The sequence below is a fragment of the Myotis yumanensis genome, unplaced genomic scaffold (genome assembly GCF_028538775.1).
Source record: "Myotis yumanensis isolate MYYU_CA2020_CCGP unplaced genomic scaffold, mMyoYum1.0.hap1 SCAF_8, whole genome shotgun sequence".
In the NCBI taxonomy this organism is placed as follows: Eukaryota; Metazoa; Chordata; class Mammalia; order Chiroptera; family Vespertilionidae; genus Myotis; species Myotis yumanensis.
Genome location: NW_027223759.1, coordinates 6,677,688 through 6,691,066, shown reverse-complemented (window position 1 = coordinate 6,691,066; position 13,379 = coordinate 6,677,688). Strand labels below are relative to the sequence as shown.

The following is a 13,379-nucleotide window of genomic DNA, read 5'->3' as shown; positions in this document are numbered from 1 at the left end:
ACACTTGCAGGTTTGACAAAGACCAGAGTTCTTTTTACTGACATTAAGACATTACAGTGTGCCTACTGTGAAGCTTTTATCTTCAAATCTAGGCAAGAGCAAAGGAGATGAAGATGCACGAAGCTCACAGCAGCGACCGCCAGGGACTTGGACGCAGTGGAGGGGGTGGTGGGAGAAAGGTTTTCTCCGGGAAGGTCTACGCTAGGACATTTCCCAAAGTGTGTTTCTCAGAGTCCAGAACAAATCTGGCAGGAGTTTAGGAGAGGAACGAGGAGGTTTTGTGGCTAACTAAAATTGGGAAGTCGTTCTGCCAATTTCCCTGTGTTTTAATGATCTACAGTGCATATCGCCATATTCATGGTTCTGAGAATTCCTGCCTTAAGAAAATGGGTTCAACGTCTTTGAACACAGTGTCTTCCAAAGCCATTTGGCTTTGAGTGCCGACCTTTGTTAAAATTTATGTTAACCTAGTACCTAGGACTGCCCCTCAACACCAGCGGAATGCGCTCACACGTTGGGACGCTGTGTAGAACGAGAGTCTCTAGAATAGTCAGTCGTTCTTGAATCTGCATGTGCATCCCCTCCTGGAGGTGGTCACAGGACAAGTTGCTGGGCCTCAGCCCCAGTTCCTGTTTTGGGAGGTGGGGCCTGAGAACATGCGTTTCTTCCATGTCCCAGGCGCCGCTGCTGCAGGCCGGGAACCACACTTGGAGAACTACTAGCCATGGTCAAACTGGAAGGAAATGGAAGTTCAGGGGGACGGGAGAGGGGAGGAGTGGTGTGACAGGTGTGTAACAGCGGTGGGCACAGGCCTGGGCTTTGCCTGTGGGAGCTTCCAGTGTCATGAAAAGACACTGGCCAGTAGGAAGGTGAAGGGGGTGGGTCAGTAGGCGCATGTGCACAGAGAAGACGCTGTGAAGGACAGTGTGCTGTGATCCGGAACCAAAGATGCTGGGAAGGAGCCCTCTGGGCTGTGGCCACAGTGACGCTGAGACTGGCCATGAGAAACGGGGGCCATAAGAAGATGAGGTTCATGTTTCAGTCCATATAGACATGCGCAAAGGCCCGGAGGGGTTGGGGAGAGAGTGACAAGCGTCAGGAATTGAAAGCAGGCCAGTGTGGCTGGAGGCAAGTGAGTGAGAGAGAGAAAGTGGAGGAAAAGGATGCTGGAGGAGAGGTGAGGAGGGGCCGGGCCATCAGGGCTGAGTGAGGAGTTCAGGTTCAACCTAAATGTAAATGGTTCTGGTGAAGGGGGTGGAAGGAGGAGCCTGGAGTGGGTGGCAGCTGTGTTCCGGCTGCTGTGCCCTCAGGAGCTCTAGTGCAGTGGTCGGCAAACTCATTAGTCAACAGAGCCAAATATCAACAGTACAACGATTGAAATTTCTTTTGAGAGCCAAATTTTTTCAACTTAAACTATATAGGTAGGTACATGGTTATTAACTTAATTAGGGTACTCCTAAGGCTTAGGAAGAGCCATACTCAAGGGGCCAAAGAGCCGCATGTGGCTCGCGAGCCACAGTTTGCCAACCACGGCTCTAGGGGCTTCACTCACTGTAGCCCCAGGAGAGGGGACACATGATTGCTCCCAGCTACTTCATGGAGGGGCTCACACAGGATTCGATGCGGGATTCAACGTGAGGGGCAAGGAAGAGGGAGGTGCCACGCATGACTCCTGGGCTCCTGGCTTGAGCAGTAGAGATGGGGGAGAGATGTGGGGAGAGGAGCAGAGAGACAGTTCATTCCTGAGAGAGGGGACAGAAGTGAAGAGTGACTTTTCCGAGGACAGTGAAGTCGCCATAGTCCCCAGGATCCTGCGTATAGAGTCCCTGGCTGTTGCTGGTTCACAAGAGATGGTGTTGGGGTTTAGTAAATGCCTCTATTCGAGCTGCCCTGTAGCTCGGATATTAGTGACTGCCTGCTTGCCCTGGATTGGAAAACAAGTAAGGCCATTTACCACCAAACATAATATTGTCTTTCTCTAATAACTCAGAGAGCATGTCGGGACCTCACAGGACGGTTCCTATTGCTGCGTAACACCCCACCCCACAGCGCAGTGGTGCACAGCAGCCACTGTGTGATGCTGGTGGGTTTTGTCGGTTAGGAATTCGGACGGGCAGAGCGGGATAGCTTTTCTCTGTTCCATGATGTTGAGGCTCAGCTGGGGGGACCCTTCAGCTGGGGGATTGACAGATGGGGGCTGGAGTCGTCTGGAGATGTCTTTGCTCACGTGTCTGTGGTCAGTGCTGGCCGTTGGCCTGAGCACCCGCACAAGCCCCCCTGCCTCCCCCCCACGTGCCCGTGGCCTGGGGTCCCCACAGAGGCCCTGCCCGGCAGCTGAACTCCTGACATGACAGGTCAGGGCTCCAAAGATGAGTCATCACTGCAAAAATCTTGACTCCTAAATTACACGGGGCAGGTAGCTAGACTCATGCCCTGCTCAAGGCGTGCTGGATAAGAGATGGCTGAGCTCAGCACGCGGCCGCGGGGCGATTTGACTTCAGGGAAGAAGAGCCTTGTAAAGGGAAAGGGCTGGCTGTTTTGCATTAAACCTGATGACAAGGATGTTCTCCTTTTGACCGTGACCAGTCGTGTGTAAACAAGTATTTTTCTAGTCTCTTCTGCTTGCCCAGCCCTGAGAAGTGAAGCAACCGAGTGTCGTTCACTGGATGATATAGGGATGTTCATAAACTAGAACAGATAAGACAGGTTTGAATTATTTAAAAAAAAACGTTACCTGGATACAGTTTCCCCAAGGCCTCTGCTCTTAGATCCGTTCCGGTGGCTTCACCATGAAGTCACAATGCACAGCGCTTCCTCTCAGTGTGGAAAATATTCTTTTTGTTTTTGTCTATTAAACTTATCGGGGTGACATTGGTAACAAGGTTATGTAGGTTTCAAGTGTACATTTCTGACTCGTGATCTTCCTATTGCATCGTGTGCCCACCACCCAAAGTCAGGTCGTCTTCCGTCACCATGTATTGGACCCCCTTTACCCTAACTGCCCTCCCCACCCCCTGTTTGCCTCACATCCCTCTCCCAGGCCCATGGTAAAAATCATTATAAAGCCCTTCTGTGCACTTCATAAAGTGAGTCAGATCATTTGCATGATCACTGTGCCGTTTGAAGTGTGTTTTGTAAAGTAAGTTCAACTTTCGATGCTGCCGCGTGTAGATGCCCATAGTCACCATGAAACATTTCTCCCCCAGGGTAACGGGCCCTGATGCTGTCTGTACATGGCAGCGCCTTCTCATGGGTAACGCTTCACATTGTGTTTTTTGGGGGGGCGCTCACGGGAACACGCCAGCAAGTGGCTAATCTGCCCATTGCTGTTTAGACACAGAACTGCATTTTCAGAGCTCCTGTCATGTTCTTACCCTTGGGCTCCTGGTTCCCAGTCTCTGCCACCCACAGGAAATGAGAAGCATGGTGTGACCTCGTCACTGTGGTCCGTGCTCACTCCACATGCCGGTCACCCCAGTAATTACAGGGGTCCAGGCAGCAATTGGATGAAAGGCTTGTCTGACCAGCTCCTCTGTCAGGTACACCTCCCACATGCTGAGCAGAGTGATTTCTTTCCTCTGGCCCCGTGCGTCTCAGTCACAGGCCCAGCAAGAGAGCGTGTTTCTCTCGCCTTTGGACATGTTGTCCCTCCCCCTGTGTGGATGGTGCCATCTGATTGCCCTGGAATTTAGATGAGACTGGGTGGGGACACCTTAGCCTTTTCCATCTTCATCTCCACCCATTTCTCTCCATATATATATATATTAGAAACAAGGATTCATATATATATATATATATATATTTATATATTATATATATAATTTTTCCCCCATTGACTTTAGAGAGGAAAAAAGAGGGACAGAGAGATAGAAACATCAATGATGAGAGAGAATCACTGATCGGCTGCCTCCTGCACACACCACACTGGGATCAAGCCTGCAACCCAGGCATATGCCTTGACTGGAATCAAACCATGTCCTCCTGGTTCACAGCTCAATGCTCAGCCACTGAGCCATGCAGGCCGGGCTCCTCTCCCTATCTTTACCAACCATCAAGAATGAGCTGTGAGGGAAAGAGTGAAAACACGGATTACATGATACTGGGCAATATTTGTTGAGTGCTAACCATATACTAGGCTTTATTAGCATCATTTCATTTCGTCTCACAAATCCCCAGGAGGTAGGTGTCATTATTGTTCCTATTTTACAGACAAAGACATGGAGGCTTCTCGGAGGGTCCAGGACCTTGCCCGAGGTCAATATGGCTTTAGATGGCAGGACTGGGATTTGGACCTGGTCCTTCGTCTCCAGGACCCACTGGGTTGTGCTTCCAGGGTCAAGGTGCTAAAATTCAAGGCAGAATCAGCTAAGTGCAAAGTCCAGGGACCACAGAGGGAGGGGCCCCTTTGGAGAGTGGTTGCCGGGAGGGCCTGTGGGAGGTCGAGGGCTGGGCCTTCTAAAGTAAGACATCTTAGGGTGGAGCAGGCAGCTCTGATGAGCAGGCCGGCCTGGTGCCTGGTGCCAGGAAGAGCAGTGTCCTGTGGCTGGGAGGGGTCCCTTGGCAGGGGGCGGGGTTGACAGGTTTGGGGGCTTAGAGGGGAGCTGCAGGAAAGGGAGCAGTGCAAAGTACAAGGATCCTATTGCAGGAAGATCCCCAACCCCCCCCCCCCCCCCAACCCCCCTTAGAAAGTGGACTGTGATCTCCCAGTCAGGGGCGGGGATTCAACACCACAGATGCTCAGCATAGAGGCAGGGCCTGCCTTTCTTTCTTCCACTAAAAAGACTGGGGTAGGGGTGGGGGTGCTCTCCTGAGGGCTGCTCTTCAGCTGGGCGAGTGCCTGAGCTGCCTGGCCCCACCGTGTGGCCTGGACAGTGAGGGAAAGGCGTCCTGGGCCAGGCTTCCTGGGAACTCCAGGAGCCCAGCAGCTGTGCTCCCCTCCTCCCTCTCCCACCCTCTCCTCCTCACGCCCTTGACCTTGTGCTGCAGAGAGGGATCCTGCTGCCTAGACCCAGCGGGTGGCTTCTGAGGCCAGCCCTCCAGTGGCCTGAGGTGTGCAGAGAGTCCTCACACAGCCAGGTTGGAAATCAAGTCCTTTCTTACCCCCTGAATTAAAATTTCCCCAGGAACTCTTGGTCCTTGCCAAGTGACATGGCTGATTGGGATGTGGGTCCGTCAGTACTTTTTTAACCAGTTAACTGCCAGGATATTTTGAATGTAATTAATAAAGGTCTACCACGTGCGTCTATAGACGCGTATGGAGTACAAATGGTTAAAAAAAAGATACGTTTTTATTGATTTTAGGGAGAGGAAGGGAGATGGAGAGAGAGAGAGAGAGAGAGAGAGAGAGAGAGAGAGAGAAGCATCAATGATGAGAGACACTGGCGCATTCGTAACCTCTCAGACAACCAGTTCTCCGTCTCACCACACAAACCTGCAGGCCAGCCTCACACAGGCCATTTTTCATTGGGGTGTAGGTTTTGATAGAATCTAAGATTAAATCAAGGCATTACTCCTTTAGATTCCTCCAAGACACATATTGAGCACCTGCTGTACGCCAGGCGTGGTGCTAGGTTGATACTGAGATCAGTCGGATTATCTCTACTCTGAGCCCACAGCCTGGCTAGCGAGAGGCAGGGAGAGCAAGGGCAGATGGTCAGCGGTGACGGTGCCACGACCGGAAACCCACCGCGGAGGACGAAGCGTGCCAGGCCCAACTCGGAGTCTGGGAGAGGCTTCGGCTGCCTGTGGGTTGAGGTAGCAGAAGGCATGGCCCTGCCCACGGGGTTGACTGCTTCTTGCAGGAGAGGAGGCAGGCAGAGTACTGCTACTGGCCAGCTGTGAGGAGGCACTTCAGCCCTTGTCCTGGCGAATACCATTTCTTACCAGGAAAGTTTCTCCAGAAACTGTTTGAGTCTTATTTTGTCAGATCACCAAGAGGAACAGAAAACAATCAGGATAAGCCACAAAGATGTCCATAGTTATAATCATAATACTAGGTGACTGATATTTGTTGGATGTCTAGTTTGATCCTATTTTATTTTACAGAAAAGGAAAATGAGTGTCAGGGAGGCTGAGTTATTTGCCCAAAGTCACACAGTGACAGAGGAGGGATCAAAGTCAGGCCATTCTGACTTCAGAGTCTGTGTTCTCTTGACCATTGGAGGATGCTTCTAATGCCAGTGTGTGTGTGTGTGTGTGTGTGTGTGTGTGTGTGTGTGTGTCCCTGCCCTGCAGGTCACTTGACAGGAAAGATCAGAGTAGGACCCAAGGTCTTCAGAGTGCTGTGAGGAGGGTGGACACAGGTTCTTGCTGGGAGAGGAATTTGTACTGATAACGAAGGCCCGGGCACTGCTGTGAGCGGACACAGAGCATGTGGAACCAGGAAGCCCAGAGGCACCCAGTGTTGGCGCGTGGCTTTGGGCAAGTCATGATGAGTCATTAGCTCTCGGAGTCTTCCTTGATTCCTTTCCTGTAAAACTGGTTAAAACCTCCGTGGTCTTCTCCCTGGGTTTTCTTAAGACTGAATGATGCGCCCTAGCCGGTTTGGGTCAGTGGATAGAGTGTCACCCTGCAGACTAAAGGGTCCCAGGTTAATTCTAGTCGAGGGCACATGCCTGGGTTGCGGGCTTGATCCCCAGTGGGGGCCTTGTAGGAGGCAGCCGATCAATGATTTTCTCTCATCATCCATGTTTCTATCTCTCTCTCGCTCTCCCTTTCTCTCTGACATTACTGGTAATAATAATAATAGGCCGGATGGTGCACTGTGTAGGGCAGCGCTTCGGCAGCTCCATGGAGCGTTAAACAAGGTACAGTTTTCCCACGTGCGGTCACAAGCAAAATGTTTTGTCCTTTGCAAGGAAACACATTCACATATCAATTTTTAATTTTTATTCACATATCAATTATTTAAAACCTACTGCAAGAAAATTAAGGCTTTGGACAGGAAATAATGTCCAGTGCTTTACTATTTATATGTAATATTTAAAACCAGCTTTTATTAAAGATCTGTGTTGTTTTTTTTTAAATAGGAAATTGGTTTCTTATATACAAAGGAATTTTGTTTTCTTATTTCTAAACTGCATTATATCTACAAGACTTGAAATACAGGCCAGGAAAGAAGAGGGTGAAGAACACCCATAAAATTACTCACCCAGAGGATAATCATTGTTAACATGTTGATGCATTGAGCTGATCTGATATATTAGGTCCAAATAATTGCACTGGCGATTTTTATTGTCTGTATTGCATATACACTCTGTTTCTAAGATATCTACCCAGAGGCTGAAAAAGAACTTGGTAAAGATGAGATGATGTTTGGTGGAGCACAGAAATTGTTATTATAAGCTTTTGCTTTTAATTCCCCTCAGGCCCCCCCCCCCCCCCCCCCCCCGCCCCGTCCCCATAAAAGAGAGAGCGAGAAACAGACCCGGTAACTAAGAGGTATTGCTGTGCTCAGAGTAACTGTCTCCTTTCATGCCACACTTTCTTTGTCTGTTTGGCATTTTCTAACACTGTGTCTCTTTGCTGACTGGTGTGATTAATATCAGTCTACCCTAGTGCACAGCCCACTGGGGGCAAGAGGGCAGGATCCGTTGAAGCTCCGTGAAGGCCCGGACTTGTCTCTTGATGCCCCAGTGTCTTTGGACCTAGCACAGTGTCTGGCACATAGTAGGCCCAGTAAATATTCTGTCATTTGTATGAATGAGCAGTTCCACCACTGCCATTAACACCATGTGACTTTGTACCAATTAGTTAAACTCTCTGGATGTCTCTAATACCCTTCCAGTTCAAACATTTTATAATTCCAGCTTCCTCTTCTGAGATTTAAATTATATATATATAAATTATATATATATATATATATATAATATATATATATATATATAATTTATTGATTTCAGAGAGGAAGGGAGAGGAAGAGAGAAACATCAATGATGAGACAGAATCATTGATCGGCTGCCTCCTGCAAGCCCCCTACTGGGGATCGAGCCCACAGCCCAGGCATGTGCCCTGACCAGGAATCGAACCGTGACCTCCTGGTTCATAGGTTCACACTCAACCACTGAGTCATGCTGGCTGGGCTGCAGTTGAACTTTTAATAAACATAAGAAAAGGATCTTAATCTCACTTGTACTTAGTGAAATACCATGTCAGGCACATCATATTGGCAGAGTAATAAGGTTGATAACATCAAATATTAGCAAGAATGTGGGGAAAAGGACCTACTAGGTGGCTGGTGGGAGTGTAAATTATTAAAATTATTTTTGAGAGCTACTTGACAATACCTAGTACAGTTGACTATGAATATACCCTAAGATTGAGCTACCTCCTTTTCTTGGTATCTGCTCTAGAGAAATTCTCATACATATGCACAGGGAGACATGTAGAAAGATGTACATTGCGACACCATTTGTAATGGTGAAGAATGAAAGCAGCCTAACACCTCCCCCCTCTCTCTCTTATACACACACACACACACACACACACACACACACACTCTTCAAGTTATTTTCAGAACAAGTCAGTCACAGTTCTCATGGTGCTGTACCCCTAAAGCTATCTTTTAAAACAATGTCTGAAGTGGACATAGAAAAATGTTAACATGCTTGATTTTTCATGGTAGGAACATACAGGTCTGTCATTTTCTGTGCTTGTCTAGATCTGTGAGATGTTCAAACGTGAAAGTAAACATGAAGATTTTAAAAAGAAACCGGATGCTTCTCTCCTTTGCTTTCTTCTTTACAAACTTCTTTGCAATCCCTGCCTTAAAACCAAGTGTTTTTCTTATTTGCCTCTTGTTTGATGGCATGTCTTCGGCTCTTTTCCTCACATGGTTTGAAGTCTCTCCAGGGAACCTGTTTTGTGTTCAGGTTCTGTAGACATTGCCTTGCTCCGGGTGACCTGTTGGTTAGCACACGAAGCTTGTTGGGCCCCAGCTGTCAGTCACTTCCCTGCTCCTTCAATATCAGGGGGCGCTTGCATTGATGATGGGAACTTCTGCATTTCATGACAGGAAGGCCTTGAGGGCTGTTTTCTCACTGTTGCTGCATCTGTCTGTCTTGGTACCTAAGATATTTATATGGAGGGAGGGATGTTTGTTTTAGCGCACGACAGATACTTGCAGTGAAGATTAGATCGTGCACTTCTGAGAGTCTCCAAAGCATGTAATAAACAATTCTTCATCTTTAAAACAAAGGCGTGGGCCGCCCCCTCAGCCTGCACAGTGCTCATAGCTTCCAGAATAAACTCCCTGCCCATGTCAAGCTCACCGCACGTGTATATCCTTCAAGTTCCCTGTTTTCTTTCATCTGCTTCCTTGGTAAACAGACGGCAGACACTTCCTCTGCCTGATCTCTCCCTGACCCTCTGCACATCTAGCTCAGACGCCAACGGGCTGTGTGTCTCAGGCTATTCATAGAGGGAGGGTTACCTTCCTTCCTTCTGGAGAAACCTGGGTCTTTTCATGGGTCTGTTTGCAAAGGGCTGTTTGGAATCGGAGGTACAGGGTAACGGAAAGAGATCTCTCTTTTTGTGGTACTTGAACAATCCATTAAAAACTCCTCCAATGAGCCATCTCCAGTGGGTGCTGGTCGTACTGTGCCTGCTTTTGAAGTATTTTCTCCTCTTGGGTTTGTGGGTGGTGTGAAGAGCCACATGACCATTCATTGCAGAGGGTGCACTTGGCAACAGAGGAGGTGACAGCCAGTGCAGGGAGCCCGTGGCTAGGCCACTCTGCTGAGGCTGCGAGCGTCCTGGCTGGTCCTGGATTCTAACTTGGATCTAGAAACTACCATTAGGTCAGTCTTCAGATACAGACGGGAAGCCAGGACACCTCATTCCTTAACATGTTTCCTGTGCGGGCAAGTCATACAACCCAATTCAAGGGCTCAGATTCCCTCTTTTATTTTTTTTAATTACTATTTTTAAATATATGGTTTTTGATTTCAGAGAGGAGGAGAGAGGGAGAGAGAGGGAGAGAGAAACATCAATGATAGAGAGAATCATTGATTGGCCACCCCCGATCAAGTCTGCAACTCAGGCATGTGCCCTTGATGGGAACCACACTGGGGACCCTTCAGTCCGCAGGCCGACACTCTGTCCACTGAGCCAAACCAGCGAGGGCTCAGATTCCCTCTTTTAAATGGTGATAATAAGACTTAACAACAAAGTTCTGAAACGTGTGTCTCCCCTGATAGGGATGTTATGCGAGTCAAGTAGAAGAATAGATAAGGCATTTTGAAAAAAAAAAATTAAAAGCACTCCATGATTAGCAGGTAGGTTTTGTTTCTTCTTCTAGATGCCCTAGGGTACACTGGCCTAGAACCCATTTTTACCAGTGTTATTACTAAAACCCTCTTTTCCCCAGAGCCTTCCCCCTTCTCCTGTCATTGCACCTCCTACCCCATTTGTTTGGCTTAGGACAAAGCAGAGTGGCCTTAAACTGAGGCACAGAATGAACTGCAAACTGCTGGACAGTCTTACCGGATGGAGCATGGTGATGACTGTGGCTCTGAGTCTGCCCTTGACCCATGATCCTGTACGTCACTCAGGCACCGGTGAGAGAGCAGGTGTCAGCAACCCTTGGTCAGTAATAGAAATGCATAGCCTGACTGGTGTGGCCCAGTGGTTGAGTGCCAACTATGAACCAGGAGGTCACGGTTCGATTCTCGATCAGGACACATGCCTGGGTTGTGGGCTCGATCCCCAGTAAGGGACGTGCAGGAGGCAGCTATCAATGATGGTCTCTCACCATTGATGTTTCTATCTCTCTTTCCCTCTCCCTTCCTCTCTGAAATCAATATAAATATATTTTTAAAAAGTAATAGAAATGCGTAGATGTACTAGAAGCTACAGGAAACTTTTATTTTTATTTTTTTAATATATTTTATTATTTTTTTACAGAGAGGGAGGGAGAGGGAGAGAGAGTTAGAAACATCGATGAGAGAGAAACATCGATCAGCCTCCTGCACACCCCCTACTGGGGATGTGCCCGCAACCGAGGTACATGCCCTTGACTGGAATTGAACCCGGAACCCTTCAGTCCGCAGGCCAATGCTCTATCCACTGAGCCAAACCGGTCAGGGCTACTACAGGAAACTTTTCAATGCATAGCAACAGGGACACTGGGATTTAACGATCAAAAATTTTTACAATATGATCTCACATAACACACCCATTTTATACTATAAAAGCTTTGGTTTCAACAAGCCATGTCATGAAAGTGTCATAAAAGGGGCCACAAAATCAGCAAGGCCAGGCATATAATAACAGGCCAGCAGGTTTAGATATGAGGGTGTTCTTGGCTTTATTGGAGGTCACATTCTCAACAGAGCCCTGACTCTGCTTCAGGTCAAATGAAGTCATATTTGGGTTGGGTTAGCCCTTGTTGAAATCACTTAGGTAGGTCTAATTTGTTGAGCCAAACCCTGCAACCAGTTCAATTCACAGGAGAACGTGTAATTATATGACTTTTATCCCAGGACCCAACAGGAATGTTTTGGTAGCTATAGTGGGGCTTGAAAGGGAATATGAGGCTGACATGGAAAGTGCTTTTAGCGATCTCACCAGAAGAAACAGAAATAGAAAATATTTGTGCAAGTCTGGTCTCGGTTACTTGCATAATCCATCACACCAGTTAATACGCTGGATTCTCAAATGAGCAAACGTGTTTTCAAATATTGAAGCTTTATTTTCACCGAAAGCGTGATCTAGTGAGCAGAGGGTGAACCATAGTTGTATATCTTCTGAATGAATTTTCCAAGGCGTACCATTGTTTCATATAGAACAGTTGTGTGTCTGCCCGATTTCCACTTATCTGTAGTAATTACTGCAGCATACATCAACAACATACATTCCCAGCTAATGCAGGCTCCTCTTATTTTTATTTATTTATTTTATCCTCACTGAAGATATTTTTCCCATTGATTTAAGGGAGGAAGTGAGGGAGAAGAGAGAGAAAGAAACACTGATTGGTTGCCTCCTGCATGTGCCCTGGCTGTTGCTGGGGATCGAACCTGCAACCCAGATACATGTCCTGACTGGAAATCGAACCTGTGACCTTCTGGGGCACAGGACGACGCTCTAACCCACTGAGCCACACTGGCCTGGCCAGACTCTTCTTTTTATCTACTTAAAAGTTAGTCCATCCCGTCATAAAGCCTATTTGCTAGACCTCCTAACAACAGACTGGTTGGAGATCAGCTCTTGCTGTGTCCTCTGGCTGCCACCTGTTTTAGGTGTTAGTGCGTCACGAAGTGCCTGAAAGCACGAGTCTGAAAGAGCAGAGGACTGAGCTGTCAGAAAATAGGATCATCTCCTCGGCCTAATCCAGGGTTGTGAGGTGGCTTGTATCATCAGGTCATCACAGGAAGGATGAGTAAGATTAATCATGAATCCATGAATCTCTGGAAACTGAAACACAGGCTAGTTTTGGGAGAAACCTCAAAGGCAGCATGCAGACTTGGGCTGCCACTGTTACGGCGCAGTGGCTGGATGTTTGGGGGGGGAGACCGTGCACGCAGACCAGTTCGGTTTGGCCAGCTTCTGCTGAGCACCTAGTTTGCTGCTGCTCTAGGGATAAGCGGGAGTGAGACCCGGGCTTGGTCCTGAGAGTTCTCAGGCTTGGAGGGAAGATGTCACAGGAGTGTCTGTGCTGATGGCAGCGATGGCTGTGCACGGAGCACTGGCTGTGCATGGCCAAGCCTCGTGCCTGCCCGGGCTGTGTTGACTTGCATTACCTTGAATTCTCTTATCAATTATCTAAGCTGAGTATTAGTATCTCCGATGTACAGATGGGGAAGCAATTTTCCCCTTGCATGTTGTTGTACTGCCTCTGAGCACAGTATGTGAAAGGCCTTGCCAAGGACGTAGAGTGGGGAAGAGCTCAGCTTGGCTCTGCTATGCACTGATGGGGTCTTGAGGAAATTTTGTAATTTATTTGAGCCACAGTTTCTCATCTATAAAACAGAACTAACAGTGTCTACTTAGACCTCACTGTCAGCATCCTCAGGAAGGCCTTACCTGAGCACTCTAAGGAATTTTATTCCCATCTTCCCAGTCACTTGGTCCCATCACCCTGTTTTAATTTTGTCATCACCATCTGAAATGATCTTACTGTGTCATTTGTGTTCATGACTACTGTTGGCCTCCTACTTGAAGGCAGGGCCTGGGCCTTTCACAGTTACCCTCCCGTCCCCACACGTTGGTTCCTGGCACATAGTAGGCACTCAGTAAGTATTACATGAATGGGAAGTGTGTAGGCCACAGTGGATGGAGATAGAAAGAAGAAAATGACCGTACTTACGTTCAATGTCCTTGTGAAAAATTCCAGAAAGAAAACAAATCATTGAAAGCTTTGAGCTATGCAGTGCGGGTAGGTA

At 47.9% G+C, this 13,379-nt stretch overlaps 1 protein-coding gene across 6 annotated transcripts in view; it reads left to right on the top strand.

The window, feature by feature from the left end:
- Positions 1-13,379, top strand: part of ANKRD44 (ankyrin repeat domain 44) — a 223,762-nt gene that overhangs the window by 100,177 nt on the left and 110,206 nt on the right. The window lies entirely within an intron of this gene.